The 19,449-nt window shown below is 41.3% G+C and overlaps 1 protein-coding gene across 15 annotated transcripts in view; it reads right to left on the reverse strand.

The window, feature by feature from the left end:
- The window catches only part of LOC105466962 (Rho GTPase activating protein 26), a 907,509-nt gene that overhangs the window by 217,748 nt on the left and 670,312 nt on the right, over window positions 1–19,449 (reverse strand). The window lies entirely within an intron of this gene.

Below are 19,449 nucleotides of genomic sequence, written 5' to 3' on the forward strand. Positions count from 1 at the left end.
GCCTACTAATCAGAAGAATTTTTTTTTAAGAGAGGTTGATATTTAGCTTAATTGGTGCTCAAAGTTAGTATTCCTTATAAAGTCGATTGTAGATGTTTGTTTGTAAACATGATGCTTGGCTTATGGGCTCTACAAAAGAAGGTGGTGGGCTGGATTTGGTCTGTGGATCACAGTTTGCCCGTCCCTGATATGCTGTCATAATTAAATAAGATGAAACCTCTACTTTAGAAAAGAAAAAAATTGGCTGGGAGCAGTGGCTCACACCTGTAATCCCAGCACTTTGGGAGGCCAAGGGGGGTGGATCATGAGATCAGGAGATCAAGACTGTCTTGGCTAACATGGTTAAACTCCGTCTCTACTAAAAAACACAAAACATTAGCCAGTCGTGGTGGCAGGCGCCTGTAGTCCCAGCAACTCGCGAGGCTGAGGCAGGAGAACGGCATGAACCAGGAAGTGGAGCTTGTAGTGAACCGAGATCATGCCACTGCACTCCAGCCTGGGCAACAGAGCAAGACTCTATCTAAAATAAATAAATTAATTAAGTAAAGAAAAAAAATCATAGAACCCAAGCCCTTCTTTGGTTATTAAGGTTCTGTAGGTATAGAAAGGTATAAGGTGAACCTGATCATAATATATATAATTATATATTATATTATATATATTATATATAATTATTATATATAAAATTATATCTATAATTATATATATCTCCCTCCAGTGATTCTAATGGCCACTCTCTGTTGAGAACCACTTATTTAACCCCTAAAGAAACCAAGGCAACCACCTCTGAAAAGAACCATTAAATCCAGAAAGGGATTTTTTACTTAAGAAATATGACGGAGAATGGCTGGTCAAGAGGTCCCACTTGGCCCTTTAGCTGCTTTGTGTCATTGGGTCTCTTAGCCTCTCTGGGCATCTATTGCCTCATCTGTAAAATGAGGGAGTCACTCAAGAAGGTCTTTGAATTATCAAGCTCTAAATATAACAAATCACCCTATTTTATTATTAGTTTTCTAAGGAAAACTAAAGCTACCAGGCCACTTATTAAAGGTCAGAAAGATTAGGAAAAAGGGAAGAGGTTTCTGTACTTAAAGAGGATTGTCTAATGAATAAAAAGGCATCAATGCATATACCTAAAAGTTCGAGAGATAAGGAGTCAAAGGATTTTGATCCTGGCCTGGGCTTCCCCATCGGTAACTTCATCTTGCTGAACTTTAATTTCTTCATCTATAAAATGTGGGCGATGATAGGTTTTCCTGACTGACTCAGCCAGAGATGCTGTGAACATCAAATGAGATTGTGCCAAAGAAATACAATGAAACAGCACAACACAATGCAAGCGCTCTGGACTCTACTACTGAGAAAAGAAATGCTTAACATTCAAGGAATCTAAGGGGAGGGCAAAAGTCACCACCAAGTCTAGGTGGAGGCTGACATAGAGGTTGTGTAATTTCTACTTAAAAGAGGAAACACAGTGGCCCATTCTCCCTCAGCAGCATCTTTATCATCTATATAAATGAACTTGAGCTAGACCATGGTTTCCAAATCGAGCCCCACAGCACCTGCACAAACAAGGACTGCCAAAGGGGTTGGAGAGAGGCTGAAAGCAAATGACCCCTCCCTTGGCTTTTATCCATTTTACTCATGTGGCTGTTGAACAAGGGCATAGCAGCTTTGAAAAGTTTGAAGACCTCCTAAATAGTAATTTCCCATGTTGCTCGTGATTCGTTTACTTATCCATGCATTTAACAAATATTTACTGTGTGCTTATAATGGTCAGGCAATGTTCCAGGTACTGGGGATACAGATGAACTAGACATCTGTAATCTCTGCTCTCATAAAACTTTCCAATTAGTGAAGAAAACAGAAATAAGCAGATGCACAAATATGATTACTTCAAATATTGATAAGTACATTGGAGAAAGTTAAAATAAAAAAAAGCGGGGGTGTATTGTGGACTTTAGGTGAGGAAATGCTTCTCGGAAGAGGTGACCTTTGCGCCAGGCCTGACCGATGAGGGGCACCTCCTTGGGAAGATGTGGGGCCAGTGCCAACAAAAAGTACCAGTCCTTAGAAGGTGAAAAGTCATTGCATTTGAAGGAAGAAGGCCAGTGTGGTTGGCAATCAGTGCAATGCAGAGAGGGGTAGGAGATGAGGATAGGGCAGAGGGGCAGCGATCCGATCCTGCATAGCTTTGTGACCTGTGAGTGAAATGGGTCACAGTGTAATAGCTAGGACCAGAGATCCATGGTGACTGGCATTCACTAACCTTGGAAAGTTGGGCAAGGGAAGTACAGTAGAGAAGACCACACTTTGGCAAGTATTTTTTTTCAGCCATCCTTGATCCCTGCATTTCTCCCAGTAAATTCAAACATTCTATCCAAGGGAAACTTGCTTCTATTTATAGCTGGCAAAATCCAGAAGGAATAGTAAAATGCAGGACTTCCAGCCCTCCTTAATTAGGATGAATTTGTGCCAAATTACTGTCTTTCAATGTTTCCTGGGTCTCAGGAGATCCCTTCCTGGAACACCCAAGCAATCCCTGAATTGGAGAAGTATAATCAATGAGCCAAAGGCACCAGAAACATGTACCCACCTGCTCCTCTGAGGCCAGGCCGTTAATCTCTGTCTGGTTTGGGTTAATGAGCCAAGGAGAATGAGTTTTGAAATGAAGCCAACAAATCCTGCTTACCAGGACTTTGTGACTACAGGGCCCAACAAAGAAGGCCCAGGGTCGGGAAGCAACCAGATGCTGGCTCAGTCACAGCACTAAGCAGGAATGGTTTTGTTTACCTAGCACTTACCAAGTGCCACACATGGCAACGTCTAATCCTTGCAACCACCATATGGATGAGGTCTAGAATTATTCACATTTTAGAGATATGGAACCTGAGACCCAGAGTGGTTACACAGTTTGTGTAAGGACACAGAGCTGGTCAGTGATGTACTATTCTATCTTGCCTCTAAAGGATGTTCCAATAATTCCCTTTTACCTTTCTAGGCAGTGGCAAATGTATATCACTACCAAGCCCCTCTACTGGTTGGTATTATGGCTCATAAATACCTTCTATACTGACAGAAGCCAACAGCATCTAATTCACCCTTTAGAAATGGTCGGTCTGCTCTGGGTTATCCTTCTTCTACAGATCTCATAGCTGCCCACTAGCATCAGACTGAGGTTCAGAGGCAAGAGCAATGTCCTGAAAGGTCACTTTGACCATAGCTTTGTCTTATGATTAGCAATCTCAAATTTATATGCTTTCAGGTAAGCCTCTTTAGAGTATCTATCTTAATAGAATAGAACCCAACTCTCCAGGAGCAACCCAAGCGGACAACGGGCACTGAACAATGCCCTGATTTATGGCTCCTCAGAAGACTGAAACATTTAATGCACCTTCGACAACCCAGCTTCAGCTAACCTCTATCTGTTCTGCTTAGCTAGAGTACTCTAAAACCTGGGAACATTGTCTCCTTTGGGTTTACATACTTTGATGTAGGTATAGTCTAGTTTCTACCGACCGTTGTATACGAAGATTTGTTAAAGATCCATGCCTACAAGTATCTATTTTCAAGTATATGCTTCTGGAAAAGAGAAATTACATGTGTTTACTTTATCTTATCAGGAACCATCTAAGAGTCATTAAAGAATAATTACGACAGATAGAAATTAGTAATGATGATGATGACAAAAGCCCTGCTATGTGCCAGACACCATGCCAAGCATTCTGTGTGCACTGTCTTATTCGGTTCTCATACCAGCCTAATTATTCCTGTCACAGAGATGAGAAAACTGAGGCATTAGAGAAGTTAGGTCACATGGCCAAGGTCAGACAGCTGGAAATGGGCAGAGTCCAGACAGGAACTCCCACGGTCTGTCTCCAGACACCAAGCACTTAACCACTAACCACATGATCAATAAGTCATTGTGATGATGACGACAATGACGATGACGATGATGATGATGAAGATGATGATGATAAAGGTGAGATGTTGTGGGCAGCTGGACAGGTGAATCACAGAAGGAAGAACTTGCTCTGAGTCAGAAAGAAAATGAAACTGGGAACAGCCTTCTGATTCTAGCCTGGAGTATTTACCACGAATCCATGCAACCAGCTGGCATCTAGTGTAGAAGCAACACTTCATATTCTCTCTGAACCACAGGGTTTGATCCTGATGATAAACACCAGGGGTGGAGAGTAGCTCTTTGATACAAATCACAGGGCACTGCAATTCTGAGTCCTTACCCAGAAGCTGCAATGAAAGTACAATTTAATAAATCAAAGGAGGGCGAGGAAAGCCTTCATATGCTTCCTCTGCACCACGATGTGATTTTGCAGTAAATTCTGTTCACCGCTGAGCCAATTCAGTTTACATGTCCCTACAGAATTAACAGAGAATACACAGAGTCATTTGGATTCCCAGAATTTTTCTATGAGTACCTTTATTGCCATTATCCAAGCCGTACTGAGAAAGCAGAGAGGCTTGTTTTTCAAATGTAGAAATTAAAGACATAAGTAAAGCAAAAATTTGACAAAACAATGGAACTTTTCCCTTTCACACACAGCTGCGTTAGAGTTCAGCCATACCACACTTTGGATCAAAATCTGGACAAAATAAAAATGCTGAAAAAATAGGTTCATAAGTAAATTTGTTTAAAACTGATGCTCCTCTCTAAACTGCACCATCTTTACCTAAATGCACATCCAAACCCTATGATCCCCTGAGGTCTACTCCAAGTAGCCTGGGATATCTAATCTCCTCCCACCTGGATGCTCCCCTGATGTACCAATGTGTAGACACACTGAATGGGGCAATGTGTCAACATCTTAAAACAGTGAACAGGCTGGTTCTACACCGTCGAATATCATCTCATCCCCTCTGTGTGACAAAATGAGTCCATCACTAGAGTCAAAAGAGCTTGTTCTTTTGCATTGTTTCTGTCAGTGGTGACAGACTTGTAGTAATCTACTGCTTAGGTTCAAAGTCCAACTTTACTATTTGTTGGCTAACATGCGCATCAGTTATCACCCCAGACCTCAGTCTTGCCATCTGAAAAAGGATACTAACACTCTCCACCTCTTAGGATTGTTGTAATAATTAAATGGAATCACAGATATACAATATTCAACACAGCACTGAATGTAAATTCTATGGCCTATTGAACATTTTATAAGGATTAACTTTCATCATCATCACTGTTATTTTCCTCCTTCCTTCTCTTCCCACTGTGTTTAAAAAGCAAAAATAAATAAATAGATAAAAGCCTTTTCTGGTGATGGAAATGTATCCCCTACGGGATAAATGGCTAAGGATGGGAAATGTCATTTGAGGGACCCTGTGGCATTGGTCTTGTTGGCAATGTAATATAACCAACTGAAACTAATAGATGAAGGGAAAGGAAAGGAGACAATCTAAGGTCAACTTTTAGATCAATGGTTCTTAATCTTTTTTAAAATAGCAATCAAACATAAAAATAGCCACCTGCCACCAACCACTTTTTCACTATCAATTATGTGCCAAGCACCATACTAAGCATTTAAATGAATGATTTTATTTCATCCTCAAGTCTATGGGGTACTACACCTGCTTCTATTTCATAGCATCACATGGGTTAATTAACTTTCCAAAGGTTACATACTAGCAAATTACAGAGCCAGGATTTGATTTAGGCAGAGCACAGTAGACCAGAGTCTGTACTCAACCACAACTTCATACAGCTTCTCCACCCAGTCCTGCTTTCCAGAGGAAAAATAGCCTGCCAATTAACAAAGAACTCAAAAGAGGCTAAGCAGTAATTAAAATGGCAACAATGCAACCATTATGTAATAACAAAATTTCCACCCAATTTAAGCATAACAGGAATTCTACAAACTTCCAATTAATACAAGTGTGGCAGTAATTAAAAACCACAACCAGCTTGAGACATTTTAGGATGCCCAAAAAACATCCCTCCTAAAACCTATCAGCACATACAGAGAGAACTGGCCAGGGTTGCCAAAGACTGTGTGGCAGGTTTCTCAGTTGAGCACCATATTAGAATGTTCGGCAAACACTAACACAGGCTAAATTTAGGAACTTTTTTTTTTTTTTTTTTTTGAGAAAGAGTCTTGCTCTGTCAACCATGGCTGGAGTGTAGTGGTGCGATCTCGGCTCACTGCAACTTCTACCTCCTGGGTTCAAGTGATTCTCCTGCCACCTGAGCAGCTGGGACTACAGGCCACGCCTGGCTAATTTTTTGTGCTTTAGTAGAGATGGGGTTTCACCGTGTCGCCCAGGCTGGTGTCAAACTCCTGAGCTCGGGCAATCCACCCGCCTCGGCCTCCCAAAGTGCTAGGATTACAGGCATGAGCCACTGTGCCCAGTCTTAGGAACTTTTGATAGCACCCCTGAGAAGTTACTAGTAAGACACCCTTAGTCTGTGGAATGCCACCCATGAAACCCAATAATGGACATGATTTTTCTAGATCCGGACTTCTCTTTTCACCCATGGGCCACAGGCCACATTTGGAAAAGCTTTTGAGAAGGAATTGTTTGAATCTGAAGCATGAATAGCCCGGAGTAAATAAGGATGTGTATCAACTCAAGGGGTCAGAGCTTGGGAGCCAGCTATTGGTTCTTCCTCCTCCTCCTCCCATGAGAAATGTGGCTCTCATCACTATGGTCTGAGTGGTGAAACATGCTCAGTGGAGCAAAAATAACATGGTTGTTGCAACTTTTCTGTTTCTCAGCTGGCAATACTCTGTCAGGCTTTCCCTTTCCACTGCTACCACTGTTGCACTTGCTGTCTTAGGGAGGCTCCCTCAAATGTGAAACCAATAAAAATATAGTTGATGGCACTTCCCAATGACTGATTCCTGAACCAGTGTCAAGACCTTGCTCTTACCCTGTAGAATTATACATAAAGGGGGTTCAGTAACTGGCACATAGCCAGCCACTCAGAAAGTACTGACTGGATAAGTAGAATAAGAGAGAAACTGCAATTGAAAAAAAAAAAAAAAAAAAAAAACCAGTAAAGGTGGAGTTGGTGAGGACAATGCATTGGCCAGACAGAAAAGGCAAGCTAGATGTGTGCTCAGGTGTCCAGGTGACTGTTTTGTTCCCCCATCACCTGGCAAATTCTCTATGAAACTTTCTTACAAGGGAATGGAAATAGACAATTCAGGCTTTCCTAGGAGACAACAGGATACAGATATATCTTATTTGGCTTAACTCAAGGCTATCAAAATCCCTCACATCGCCATTTATTTTCTATGTTCCGCCCCTGTGTGTTAGGTCTACATCCACCAGGTGACAACGAATGCTGCTAATAGTTTTGGAGCCCATGGTACCACTGGGGAGTTCTGAAATAAGGGCTAAGGAAGGGGTTCTGTACCTATTGGTGCCGAGTGCCTTCCCCTACACAATCAGAGGCATCTCAAGACTAGGCAGTCTCTTAGAAAATGGCCCAGTAAAAAGTGACCAAATGGCTGTGCTCCTACAGCCATCCAAAAGACAGAGTCTTTTAACAGCCCCTGAAGCTTTCTTGCTGGTGAATAAAAATTGCTGCTTGCTGTTCAAAACGTAATTACAACAATGATGACAAATAGAAAAATAAACTTTCTTTTCCATTAGTTCAAGCACTGCCTGCTGCTTTGTAACTTGTGGATATAAGCAAGTTATCTCTTTGTATTATTCCTCAGTAACAGTGGGGGGGGAAAGTGCTCTGGACACCTGTGATTAGTACTGTTCAACATCCATGCCCCTCTTTTTCCAGGGAAACCACCCTCATTTTCCTTAGGGATCCACCTCCCTGCCAAGGCAAGTCCATATGATTTGGGTGGGGCTGGTCCCAATTTCATCTTCAGGTTTGTTGCATGTGATCCAGACTATGCATCCTACGGCACATGTCATTGGCCCAAGCCAAACTCAGCCAGTGACACTCACTCACTTTTTATCACAACTATTGGAAATGAGGCCTTGTGTTGCTAGGAAAACAGGATGCATACCTGAAGCTTTTGAGGCCAACTTCGGCTACCACACAGGCAAAGCCTTGAGCAGAAAAGGTCAAACAAAGGAATGCAGAGCCATGAATGAAGGGACATGGGATTCTGATGGTATCATTTGAGTCCTTTTATCTTAACATATCAGAAGCTCATCCCTGCTCTTTCCATAGTATATCAATAACATCCTTTTTATTTTGTAGTTGTTTCTGTTGCTTGCAGACAAGGGCTGTCCTACTTGTGCTTTATAGGGAACTCTAGCGTGAAGGAGAAAAAAGTGCAACAGAGTTGAACAAGAAACTGTGCTGTCATCCTTGAATTTCCCATTCCTTCTACCTCACAAATCCAATCGGTTCCAAGTTGTATCATTTCTATTACTATCATAAATCTTGAACCTATTCCTCATCCCCACTTCTTTTTCTATTGCCCAAGGTCAAATTGTCTTTGCCTTCTCACCTAGACCTTGACATTGGCTATCTCCTGGTTCTTGTTGGCTCCACTCTCTGGCTCTGCTCACTTGCTCCACAAGATGTGTTTCCCTAAACCACAGTGTTGGTTGGAGAAGAGAAGCCTTCAAAACATCACAATACCAGTCTTCAGATTCTCAAAGGGCAGTGATGTGAAGAAGGGGAAATCTTATTGGGCTGAACAGAGATGAAGGTCAGGGTGGAGTCCCCAGGAAGGCAGATTTCAGCTGAATCTAAATAACTGATAGGAGCTCTTCATGGTCCACTAAAGCAGGAGACTGACCCAGCATCCTCTTACACACAGACCTAAGCCCCTTCTGTCTAGAAGGTAGCCCAGGCATTCCTGGGCTGATTAATTTAGCTGCATTTGGGGTTTAATCATCATTAGCCTAACCCTTTCACTGGTATAGGCCCTGGACAGATTCCAAAACAGGGAGAAATAGATTTGGATGAAGTAGAGTCAAGGGTTGGATGGAGCATGCTGTGGGCTTTGGAAACTTGGCATTAAGGCCTGTGTTAAAGCAAACTAAATATGGCTAGAGAAGTACTCCATACTCCTATATTTGAGTCCTTGTGGACTAACCGTAACCTAACTTAATAGGTAGACACCTGAAACAATAGCTGAGTCTTGGCCAATCCCAGCAGCCATACCTCAACCACTTATACACTGGTGAGTGAGTGTTCAAACTATGTTCAAATAAGGCAAACACCAAGCTGTAACCAATCCAGTTGTTTCTGTACTTCTGATTTCTGTACGTCACTTCTTTATTATTTTTTTTTTTTTTGGTCTATAAATTTGTTATGACCACGAGGCATCCCTGGAGTCTGTCTGAATCTGCTGTGATTCTGGGGGCTGCCCGATTCACAAATTGTTCATAGCTCAATTAAACTCCTTTACATTTAATTTGGATGAAGTTTTTATTTTGTCACCTGGTTCTACCGCTTTTGAGCTATGGGCCCTTAGACGATCATTTAACATTTCTGAGTCTGCTTTCTCATTGCAAAGTAGAGCTAAGAAATAATACTTATGAGAGTATTAACGGAATTTAAAATAGTCATCACAGTGACCGGAGGTGCTCAAAAACGTTATTTCCCTTTTCCTTACTCCACAAATATTTCCTAACTTACTTGATGGCTGCAGACAACCTTAATCTCTCGTTTCTTTGATCTCTTACTGCTCCTACAGTCTGTATTCTACAAAATTTAATACCTCCAAATATAATTTTTCATTCTCATCATTTCCAATCTCCAATCAAGGTCAGTTTTACATTTCTATGGGGCAGGGTTTAGGGGAAGTGATCTATGTGGCATCTAAGTGTTTGCATATATTCAGTGTCCAAGAAATTATTCCTGATTAAACGACAAGGGGCTTACAGATGCGCATTCCTTCGTCTGGGTCTTTCTCTGCAGGTCTGAGGCAGGTCATAATGACCTTGATGAGCAAATTATCCTTATAGCAATGCTTTCACATTTTGAGTGTCACTGGCACTTACTGCACTTCTCTGCGAGAAATTTCAAATTAAGCTGAAATAGTTTCAAGAGAAAAGGTGAAACAGCTCCTCCTGGAGCATGTAGGTGGTAGGTTACACCCCAGCAACCAGTGAAGGAGTAGGCCATTTATTTTAACTTGTGTTTGGTCCTGGTGAATTAGGCGCAGGCTAACTGTTCTGGGGTTATTAACACTGATTGTTGTGAGTGCTTCTCCTCCCCTACCCCGTGACTTTGATTTGCGTGTTACATAAACACTGTTGCCATAGTTATAATTCAGGAAGCTTTGTTGTTTGACCTTAAGAAAAATTCAACCTCAAATCAGGATAACACTGACTCTCTAGACCACAATAGACCATCAGAGGATAGGATCTGCCAAATTTCTTCAAGCTTCTAGAAGGAACTACTGTATTTTGGGTAACAAGCAAGCAACAAGAGGAGGAAACGCTGCAATGTTATGCAATTTCCTTGCATTTCATATTCAGCAATCCTGAAAACCTTTATAAGCAACTTCCCTAACTCTCAACCAAAGATTGGAGTCACAGCCAACATAAACAAAAACTGGATGCAACAGAGGAAGAAAGAAATCTAAGTAACGTACAAGTCAGAAAAGTATTTCAGGAAATCTTTAAAGACAGCAGAAAGGGCACAAGCTCATTTGCTATCAAGTGCATGACAGTTCAGTAGATAGTGTGCAAGCTGACATGTATGTAGGATGTGGCCAGGTCGCAGTGTGAGGAGTCTCTTACGGCTCTAGCACTTCCTGGCTTCACGCTGATGCAACATTAAAAAGTGGATGTGAACCCACTCATCTGTCAGCATGCCGTTTTCATGGTGAGAGGAGAGACTACCTCCCATCCCCCCAAAAGAAACCGAAATATTAAACAGAGAATGTCTTTATGTGCTCCCCTCCCCAACCCCCAATCCAGTGTTTTTGGAAATAGTTACACATCTCTGTTAGCAGAAGAGAGAACCTTGCTCTTTTGTGCTTTAGAAAACTGCAAATGAGAAATTCCTCAGGATGGTATGCAGGACATCAAAGTAGGAGCTCATAAGGCTCTTCTGCTGCCCAAGTGGGGCCCAGTCCAGGAGAAACCACGGCCAGAAAGTGAGTCAGCGCACCACGCTGCTCCTTTCAACCTCCAGTCCCTCCTTCCAGGAGGTTCCAGGCACTGGCATGCAGAGCTATCTACATTGTAACTTGAGGCTGATGCAGTCAGACAAACTCAAAGCACGTTCATGATCTCCTTCATCCCCACAATGCCCCTTGAAGAGGCAGAAGGTGAATGTTATGTTATGCAACACAGACACAGGGAAAGGTGACTTGTTCCCTTGCCACAGACAGCTGTGAGCTCAGAGGACTGCATTTCTAGATCTATGACTCGAAGCTGAGTTTCCTACCCCAAATCTAGAAATAATCTTGATGCCAACTCGTATGTATGCAACAAGAGATTCTGAGAATAGTCACTCTTTTGTTCTGTTGCTTAGAGCTGGCAGGAAAGGGTGTCCCCAGCACTGTGACCACATGGAGAACCTCAGTATTCTCCTACAACTCCCAAGGAGCAGAATGAGGTTTCTAAAATGGAACTGTAGTTTCTAGAATTCTGTGCTCTGTATGGGTCCCCCACCTCCATCGCAGGCAGAATCCACTCCACTTCCGACTCCAGGAATAGTATGACTTAGGCCAGCCAGAACAGCACATTTACTCCCAACCCACATACCTTTACAAAAATTCTCAAACATACAGAAAAGATGAAAGAAGAGACAGTAAACACGCATATACCCATCACCTCTATTCTATGGTTGTTCATATTTTGCTATATTTGCCTTATCACATATCTAGCCATCTATCTTCCATTAGTCCATCCTGGTTTTTAATAAATTTTAAAAGGAGTTGCAGATATCATTACTTTTAAACATTTCAGAACACATATCATCTAAAGTTCAATAGTTGCCCATTTTTAAATGTAAAATGTACATACAACAAAATATACAGTTCTTAAGTGTGTCAAACATGAATTGTGACAATTTCATATACTCATGTAAGCTAAACCTCTATCAAAATAGAAACATCTCTATCATCTCAGATAGTTCCCTCAGACCTCCTTCCATCTTACTCCCACCCCTCACACATCCCATGCACCGGCAGCCACTGTCCTGTTTTGTTTTGTACCCCTAATTAGTTTTGCATATTCTAGATCACTGAACAAACAGACTTACATCATATATATTCTTTTATAGCCAATCTGTTTCACTCAGCATACGTTGTTTTCTTTTTTTACTTTAAGTTCTGGGATACATGTGCAGAATGTGCAGGTTTGTTACAGAAGTATATGTGCCATGCTGGTTTGCTGCACCTACCACCCATCACCTAGGTTTTAAGCCCCGCAAGCATTAGGTATTTTTCCTAATGCTCTCCCTCCCTTTGCCCCTCATCCCCCAACAGGCCCCGGTGTGTGATGTTCCCCTCCCTGTGCCCATGTGTTCTCATTGTTCAACTCCCACTTATGAGTGAGAACATGTAGTGTTTGGTTTTCTGTTCCTGTGTTAGTTTGCTGAGAATGATGGCTTCCAGTTTTACCCACATCCCGGCAAAGGACATGAACTCATTCTTGTTATGGCTGCATAGTATTCCATGGTGTATATGTGCCCTATTTTCTTTATCCAGTCTATCATTGATGGGCATTTGAATTGGTTCCAAGTCTTTGCTATTGTAAATAGTGCTGCAATAAACATACGTGTGCACGTGTCTTTATAGCAGAATGATTTATAAGATTTATAATCCTTTGGGTATATACCCAGTAATGGGATTGCACTCAGCATAAAATTTTTAAGATTCATCCGTGTTGTGGTCTGCACCAATACTTTCAGTCCTTTTCACTTCTGAGTTGAAATTTAATGTTTGAATATACCATAGTTTTATTGATTCCTTTGTTCATGGACACCTAGGTGGTTCCCTGTCTGTGACTATCATAAAGCTGGTCCAAAGGTTTTTGTACAAATCTTATTGAAGACATGTGTTTTCACTTCTCTTGGGTAAATGCCTAGGAGTGGAACTGCTGGATTCTACAGTAGAGTTTCTTACTTGTTATTAAACAAAAAACTTCCAAGCCTTTGTCCACAGTAGTTGTGCCATTTTACTTACACCCCCATCAATAATGTATGAGAGTTTGGGTTGCTTCACATCCTCACCAGCACTTGCCAGTCTTTTAATTGTGTTGTCAATCTTTTCCTTTTAGCTGTTCTGATGGGTATGTGCAGTAGTATCTTATTACAGTCACAAATTGCATTTTTCTGATGATCGATGATATATACTTTTTCATGTACGTATTGGGCCATCTTCTTTTGTGAGGCACCTCTTCAAGTCTTTTGTCTATCTTTTAGTTAGGCTCTTCTTTTTATTATTGAGTTTTATGGGTTCTCCATACATTCTGGATATGTCCTTTGTCAGATATATGGTTTGCAAATATGTCCTCTTATTCTGCAGCTTGCCAGTTGATTTCTTAACAGTGTCTTTTGATAAGCACTGGTTTTTAATTTAAATCAAGTCAATTTTTTTTTCATGTTTTTGTAGGGCTATCACTTTCTATGTCCCACTAAATAACTTCTGCCAATCCCAGATCGCAAAGATTTTGCCCCGTGTTTTCTTCTGGAGGCCTTATAGTTTTAGCTGTTATGTCTATAACCTACCTTGATATTTTTTAACCTCTACAGTGGCTAGAAATAAAAAATTCACCTTGAATTAATCCCCCTAGTTACCTTAGTTTACAAACATTATTTAGAGGTGCTTCTGAGTCATAACCCAGATTTGAAACTCAATGATTTTAAATACAAATTTAGGAACAAGTAGCCTTAACCCGTCTCACCCACCTTCTCCTTCTCCTTACCCCAAAAAAGTTCTCATATTATAGAATTGATTCATACATCCTTTGGGAACCCTCACTATATTAATAAAACTGAGATCTTCCTCCCACCTGCTCAGCTAAAAGGACAAGCAGGTAAGTGTGCTGAGCACTGTAAAGATCTATATGCTCAAGGTTAATTTTCAGGGGACTCGCCTGACTACATGGCGATCTATAAGCTATGATTTGAATGGGCAGGGGGCCCTGGGCGCCAACAAGTATAGTGGCCCTAATCAGTCACTGCCTTATTGTGGGACCCTGATCAAACCTCTTCCTCTCCCTGTATCTTAATTTCTAGCACACCAAAAGGGGGGCCTGAAATAAGCCAGCTTTGAAATTCCATACTCTTATACTTATGATTTTTAATATTTCACCATCAAGAATGAACTCCTTTAGGTTCTGAAGGGCTCTCTATGCACTTTAAAAATTTCATACATACATTAGGATGGTAACATCTCAAATCTTACTAGCAAACAGCAAAATTGGGATTTGCTGACAGTTGACTAGGAATAAGATCCCACAAATGTTGGAGGGAGTAAGAACTGGAAAGGAAAGGGATAGCAGGTTGGAAAGCTGCTGATCAGACTAGCTCGCTGTCTGGTGTTGCACAGGCGATACTCTGTCGTCTTGTTTCAGTTTGCATACTGTAAACAAATGTCCTTCTCATTTTCCTTTTTTGTTGTTGTTGTTGCTTTTTTAGGGGGTGGGGAGACAGGGTCTTACTCTGTCACCCAGGCTGGAGGGCAGTGGCTCGATCATAGCTCACTGAACAATGCTTACTGAACAATGTGGTTTAAAGTTGACCTGGATGAAACAGGTTTAGTATGTTCACATCAAAAGCTCAAAGTGCCTAGCCAAGCCTCTCTAGCTTCTTCTCTAGAGAGAACCCAAGCACACCGGACCTGAGCAACCAACATACACTTACAAGCACAACCAGCAGCCAGGGCAACCGAGTAGACTAAGTCCAGTGGGGTCCCCTCCCCAGGATGGGAGAGATTAGGGGGTGTCTGTCTTGAGAGCACGGCAGATGAACATACAAATCCAAAGGCTGTTTCTGGGTCCTTTCCTATCATGCTTGATATAGTTGACCACCTGTGTCCTTTAAATGTCCACCTCTCCTTGGCCCTACTACCCAGCCCTGCTCCACAGCTCTCCACAGGTTCCTGTGCCCCATACTAATCTTAACATAAAAGGAATATATAAACATACACATATAATCATAAACATAAAATCTATATAAGTGCGTATATACACACATACATATAGAGTCAATTTTTGTTACTTGCAGGAGTCACATTTTATAAAATAGCAACAAACACTTAATTAGCAAACACTAAACCATTGCTTCTAGGAGAAACAGGTTCCTGCAAGCCTCTGGTTCCAACATTCTCATCAACCAATCAATATAGAACCCTATTTTATGTATGTTTCTGTCCAAAGACATCACCTTATTCAATTTACGTTGCTGAATTGTTTTCACTGAGCTCATATCCACCTGCATTATACTTTATGCTTGAACAAAGCTCATCTCACAAGTATTTTCACATTATGTCACAAGGCACATCACAACCTTCTTTCACTTAGACAGGATATCAGCATTACATTTGGGGACCACTTTAGCTAAATCACCACAAGAAACCACAAAATGAAAAAAAAAAAAAAGCAAAAAAAAAAAAAGTAGCACTAAATAGAGTGTGAAAAGGACATTTATTGGGCTAGGTGCAGTATCTCACATCTCTAAATCTCTAATCCCAGCACTTCAGGAGGCAAGGCAGGAGGACTGCTTGGGATCAGGAGTTTGAGATCAGCCTGGGCAACATGGTGAGACCTCACCTTGCCTCTACTAAAAAAAAAAAAAAAAATCAGCCAGGCATGGTGGCATGCACCTGTAGTCCCCGCTACTTGGGAGGATGAGGCAGGAGGATCACTTGAGCCCAGGAGATCGAGGCTGCAGTGAGCTATGATGGAGCCACTGCCCTCCAGCCTGGGTGACAAAGCAAAACCCTGTCCCCCAAACTCCCCAAAAAAGAACAAGAAAAGAAAAAGGAAAAGGATATTTGTTTACAATATGAGAGCTGAAACAAGAAGGTAGAGTAGGGCCTGTGCAACACCAGCTGTGAACAAGCACAGTGGATGATCAAAACCTTTCACCACTCTACACATGCCTACAAACAACTGTGAAAACTCTGCAAGTATTGACTTCAGGTTACAAATAAATTTTGGTGAGTAGATGAATTCACAAATACGGAATCCATGAATAATGAGGATATGTGTGTATGTATATATACACATACATATATACAATATACATATATGAATATATGTAAATGCATATATATAAAGTTTTTTGGAAAACAGCTATGTTCATTCACTTGACCATAGCTGTTTTTGTGCTATAATAGAGTTGAGTAGTTTCAACAGTCTGTTGTACGATAAGTGTATATTCAACTTTACCAGGTTTTGGATGGTTGTACTAATTAACACTCCCACCAGCAGTACATTATGAAAGTTCCATAGCCTACTGTAAAAATTCCCTAAGCTCCTCCTTGGATCTCTTTACTTATCTCTCTCTCTCTCTTTCTATATGCCACAATTAGAAATTTCATCCATTACCATAGCTGCAACAATGCCTCCATGCAGATGGTGCCCCACCTCTAAATCTGGAACCCCAACCCCCCTCCAGTCTTCTTAGGAGCAGACCTCCATTTCTAACTGCTTGCTGGCCATCTTCATCTGGGAATTTCCCCTAACCTCAAATCTAGCACCTATCCCTCCTACAACCACCAAGAAGGGTTTCTCAAGACAATAGGAGGGATAACACCTTAAGACCTGTGAACAAGCCACGAAATTAGTACTTGTTTTTAGTTAGTTGATGGCAAGGCCATTGAACAGAAACACATACACACACACACACAAAAAAAAAATCTATTTTCTTTCTTTCTTTTTTTTTTTTTTTTGAGACGGAGTCTTGCTCTGTCACCCAGGCTGGAGTGCAGTGGCACAATCTTGGCTCACTGCAACCTCCACCTTCCAGCTTCAAGCAATTCTCCTGCCTCAGCCTCTTGAGTAGTTGAGATTACAGTCACATGCCACCAAATTCTGCTAATTTTTTTGTATTTTTAGTAGAGATGGAGTTTCACCATGTTGATCAGGCTGGTCTCAAACTCCTGACAGATGATCCACCCACCTCGGCCTTTTTCAAAGTGCTGGAATTACAGGCGTGAGCCACTGCACCCAGCCACAAACCTATTTTCTTTTTCCTTTTTTATTATACTTTAAGTTCTGGGGTACAAGTGCAGAAAGTGCAGGTTTGTTACATAGGTATATATGTGCCATGTTGGTTTGCTGCACCCATCAACCCATCATCTACATTAGGTATTTCTCCCAATGCTATCCCTCCCCTTGCTCCCCACCCCCCAATAGGCCCTGATGTGTGATATTCCTTCCCTGTGCCCATGTGTTCTTGTTGTTCAACTCTCATTTATGGGAGTGGGAGTTATGAGAACACAATTTATGAGTAAGAACATGCGGTGCTTGGTTTTCTGTCCTTGCGATAGTTTGCTGAGAATGGTGGTTTCCAGTTTCATCCATGTCCCTGCAAAGGACATGAACTCATTCATTTTTACGGCTGCAAAGTATTCCATGGTGTATATGTGCCATATTTTCTTCATCCAGTCTATCATTGATGGGCATTTGGATTGGTTCCAAGTCTTTGCTATTGTGAATAGTGCCTCAATAAACATACTTGTGCAGGTGTCTTTACAGTAGAATGATTTATAATCCTTTGGGTATACACCCAGTCATAGGATTGCTGGGTCGAATGGTATTTCTGGTTCTAGATCCTTGAGGAATCACCACACAGTCTTCCACAATGGTTGAACTAATTTACACTCCCACCAACAGTGTAAAATTGTTCCTATTTCTCCACATCCTCTCCAGCATCTGTTATTTCCTGACTTTTTAATCATCGTCATTCTAACTGGTATGAGATGGTATCTCATTGTGGTTTTGATTTGCATTTCTCTAATGACCGGTGATGATGAGTTTTTGGGGTTTTTTTAATGTTTGTTGGCTGCATAAATTTTGTTTTCTTTTGAAAAGCATCTGTTAATATCCTTCGTCCACTTTTTGATGGGGTTGTTTTTTTCTTGTAAATTTGTTTAAGTTCCTTGTAGACTCTAGATACTAGCCCTTTGTCAGATGGATGGATTGCAAAAATTTTCTCCCATTCTGTAGGTTGCCTGTTCACTCTAATAATAGTTTCTTTGGCTGTAGAGGAGCTCTTTAGTTTAATTAGATCCCATTTGTCAATTTTGGTTTTTGCTGTAATTGTTTTTGGTGTTTTAGTCATGAAGTTTTTGCCCATGCCTATGTCCTGAATGGTATTGCCTAGGTTTTCTTCTAGGGTTTTTATTGTTTTAAGTCTTACATTTAAGTCTTTAATCTATCTGGAGTTAATTTTTGTATAAGGTGTAAGTTTCAGTTTTCTGCATATGGCTAGCCAGTTTTTCCAACACCATTTATTAAATAGGGAATCCTTTCCCCATTTTTTGTTTTTGTCAAACCTATTTTCATCTAGCAACTGTTATTTTCTCACTGTGACATTTCTCTGTGCCTCATTACCCCACCTATAAAATGGAGAGCATACCACATAAAGTAGAAGGTAGCAGCAGCAGAGCAGCTGGCACCATGCCCAGCACAGAGTAAATGCTCAGTAAACAGTAGCTAATAATCATTATCTTGGTTAATGGCATCACTTTTATCTCAGTGGCCAGACCTAAGATCTTAAAGTCCTGCCTTTTCACTCCCACATCTAATCAGGTGATAATAACTGGATTCTGCTTCCAGCATGATCGTATATTTCTCTTCCATCCCAACAGTTCCACTTGGGAGTTCAGCACCTCCTGCTTGGAATGCCTTCACAGTGGTTTACTCTCTGCCTTCCCATAGACTGTATATCCTTCATGTGGCCACAGCTCTGAAATCACTTCTCAAATCCTTTATGGTCACATCATCCCTTAACAGCATAATGTCCAGATTTCTACATGAGGCCTCTGATAAGCTGGCCCCAATATTTCCTACCTTACTTTTCTACTTTCCTTTCCCAAACCTCATGACCATCTACATGCAACTACTAGCTGTTTCCTCTTCTGTCCCATGCTTTCTGTCTAAGAATCTGATTGCCACATTTCTTGACAAAGAAGCCCTTCTATCCATCTCTGCCTGTGAACATCCTTCAACGCGCTACCTATATGTGCTCCTCTATGAAGCTGCCTTCAACTCCCTCAGTCTAAAATCACTGCTCTATTTCGATAGCACTATGTTCACACCTCACACTGATCTTTTTCACTCTGAAATAAATGCAAGGTGACAAATTTATCCTGGTAGACCGGAGGGCCTTGCACATAGAAGGCATTTAATAAACACTGGATGAATGCCATGAGGAACCAAGGCCATCTAAAATGTCATCAATGCACATCTTAGATTCAGTTTACATTAACTTTAAAAAGTGGCTCTTGCCTATAATTCCAGCACTTTGGGAAGTGAGGCCGGGGGATCACTTGAGCCCAGGAATTTGAGACCAACCTGGGCAACATAGTGAGTCCTAGCCTC

The sequence above is a fragment of the Macaca nemestrina genome, chromosome 6 (genome assembly GCF_043159975.1).
Source record: "Macaca nemestrina isolate mMacNem1 chromosome 6, mMacNem.hap1, whole genome shotgun sequence".
Taxonomy (NCBI): domain Eukaryota; kingdom Metazoa; phylum Chordata; class Mammalia; order Primates; family Cercopithecidae; genus Macaca; species Macaca nemestrina.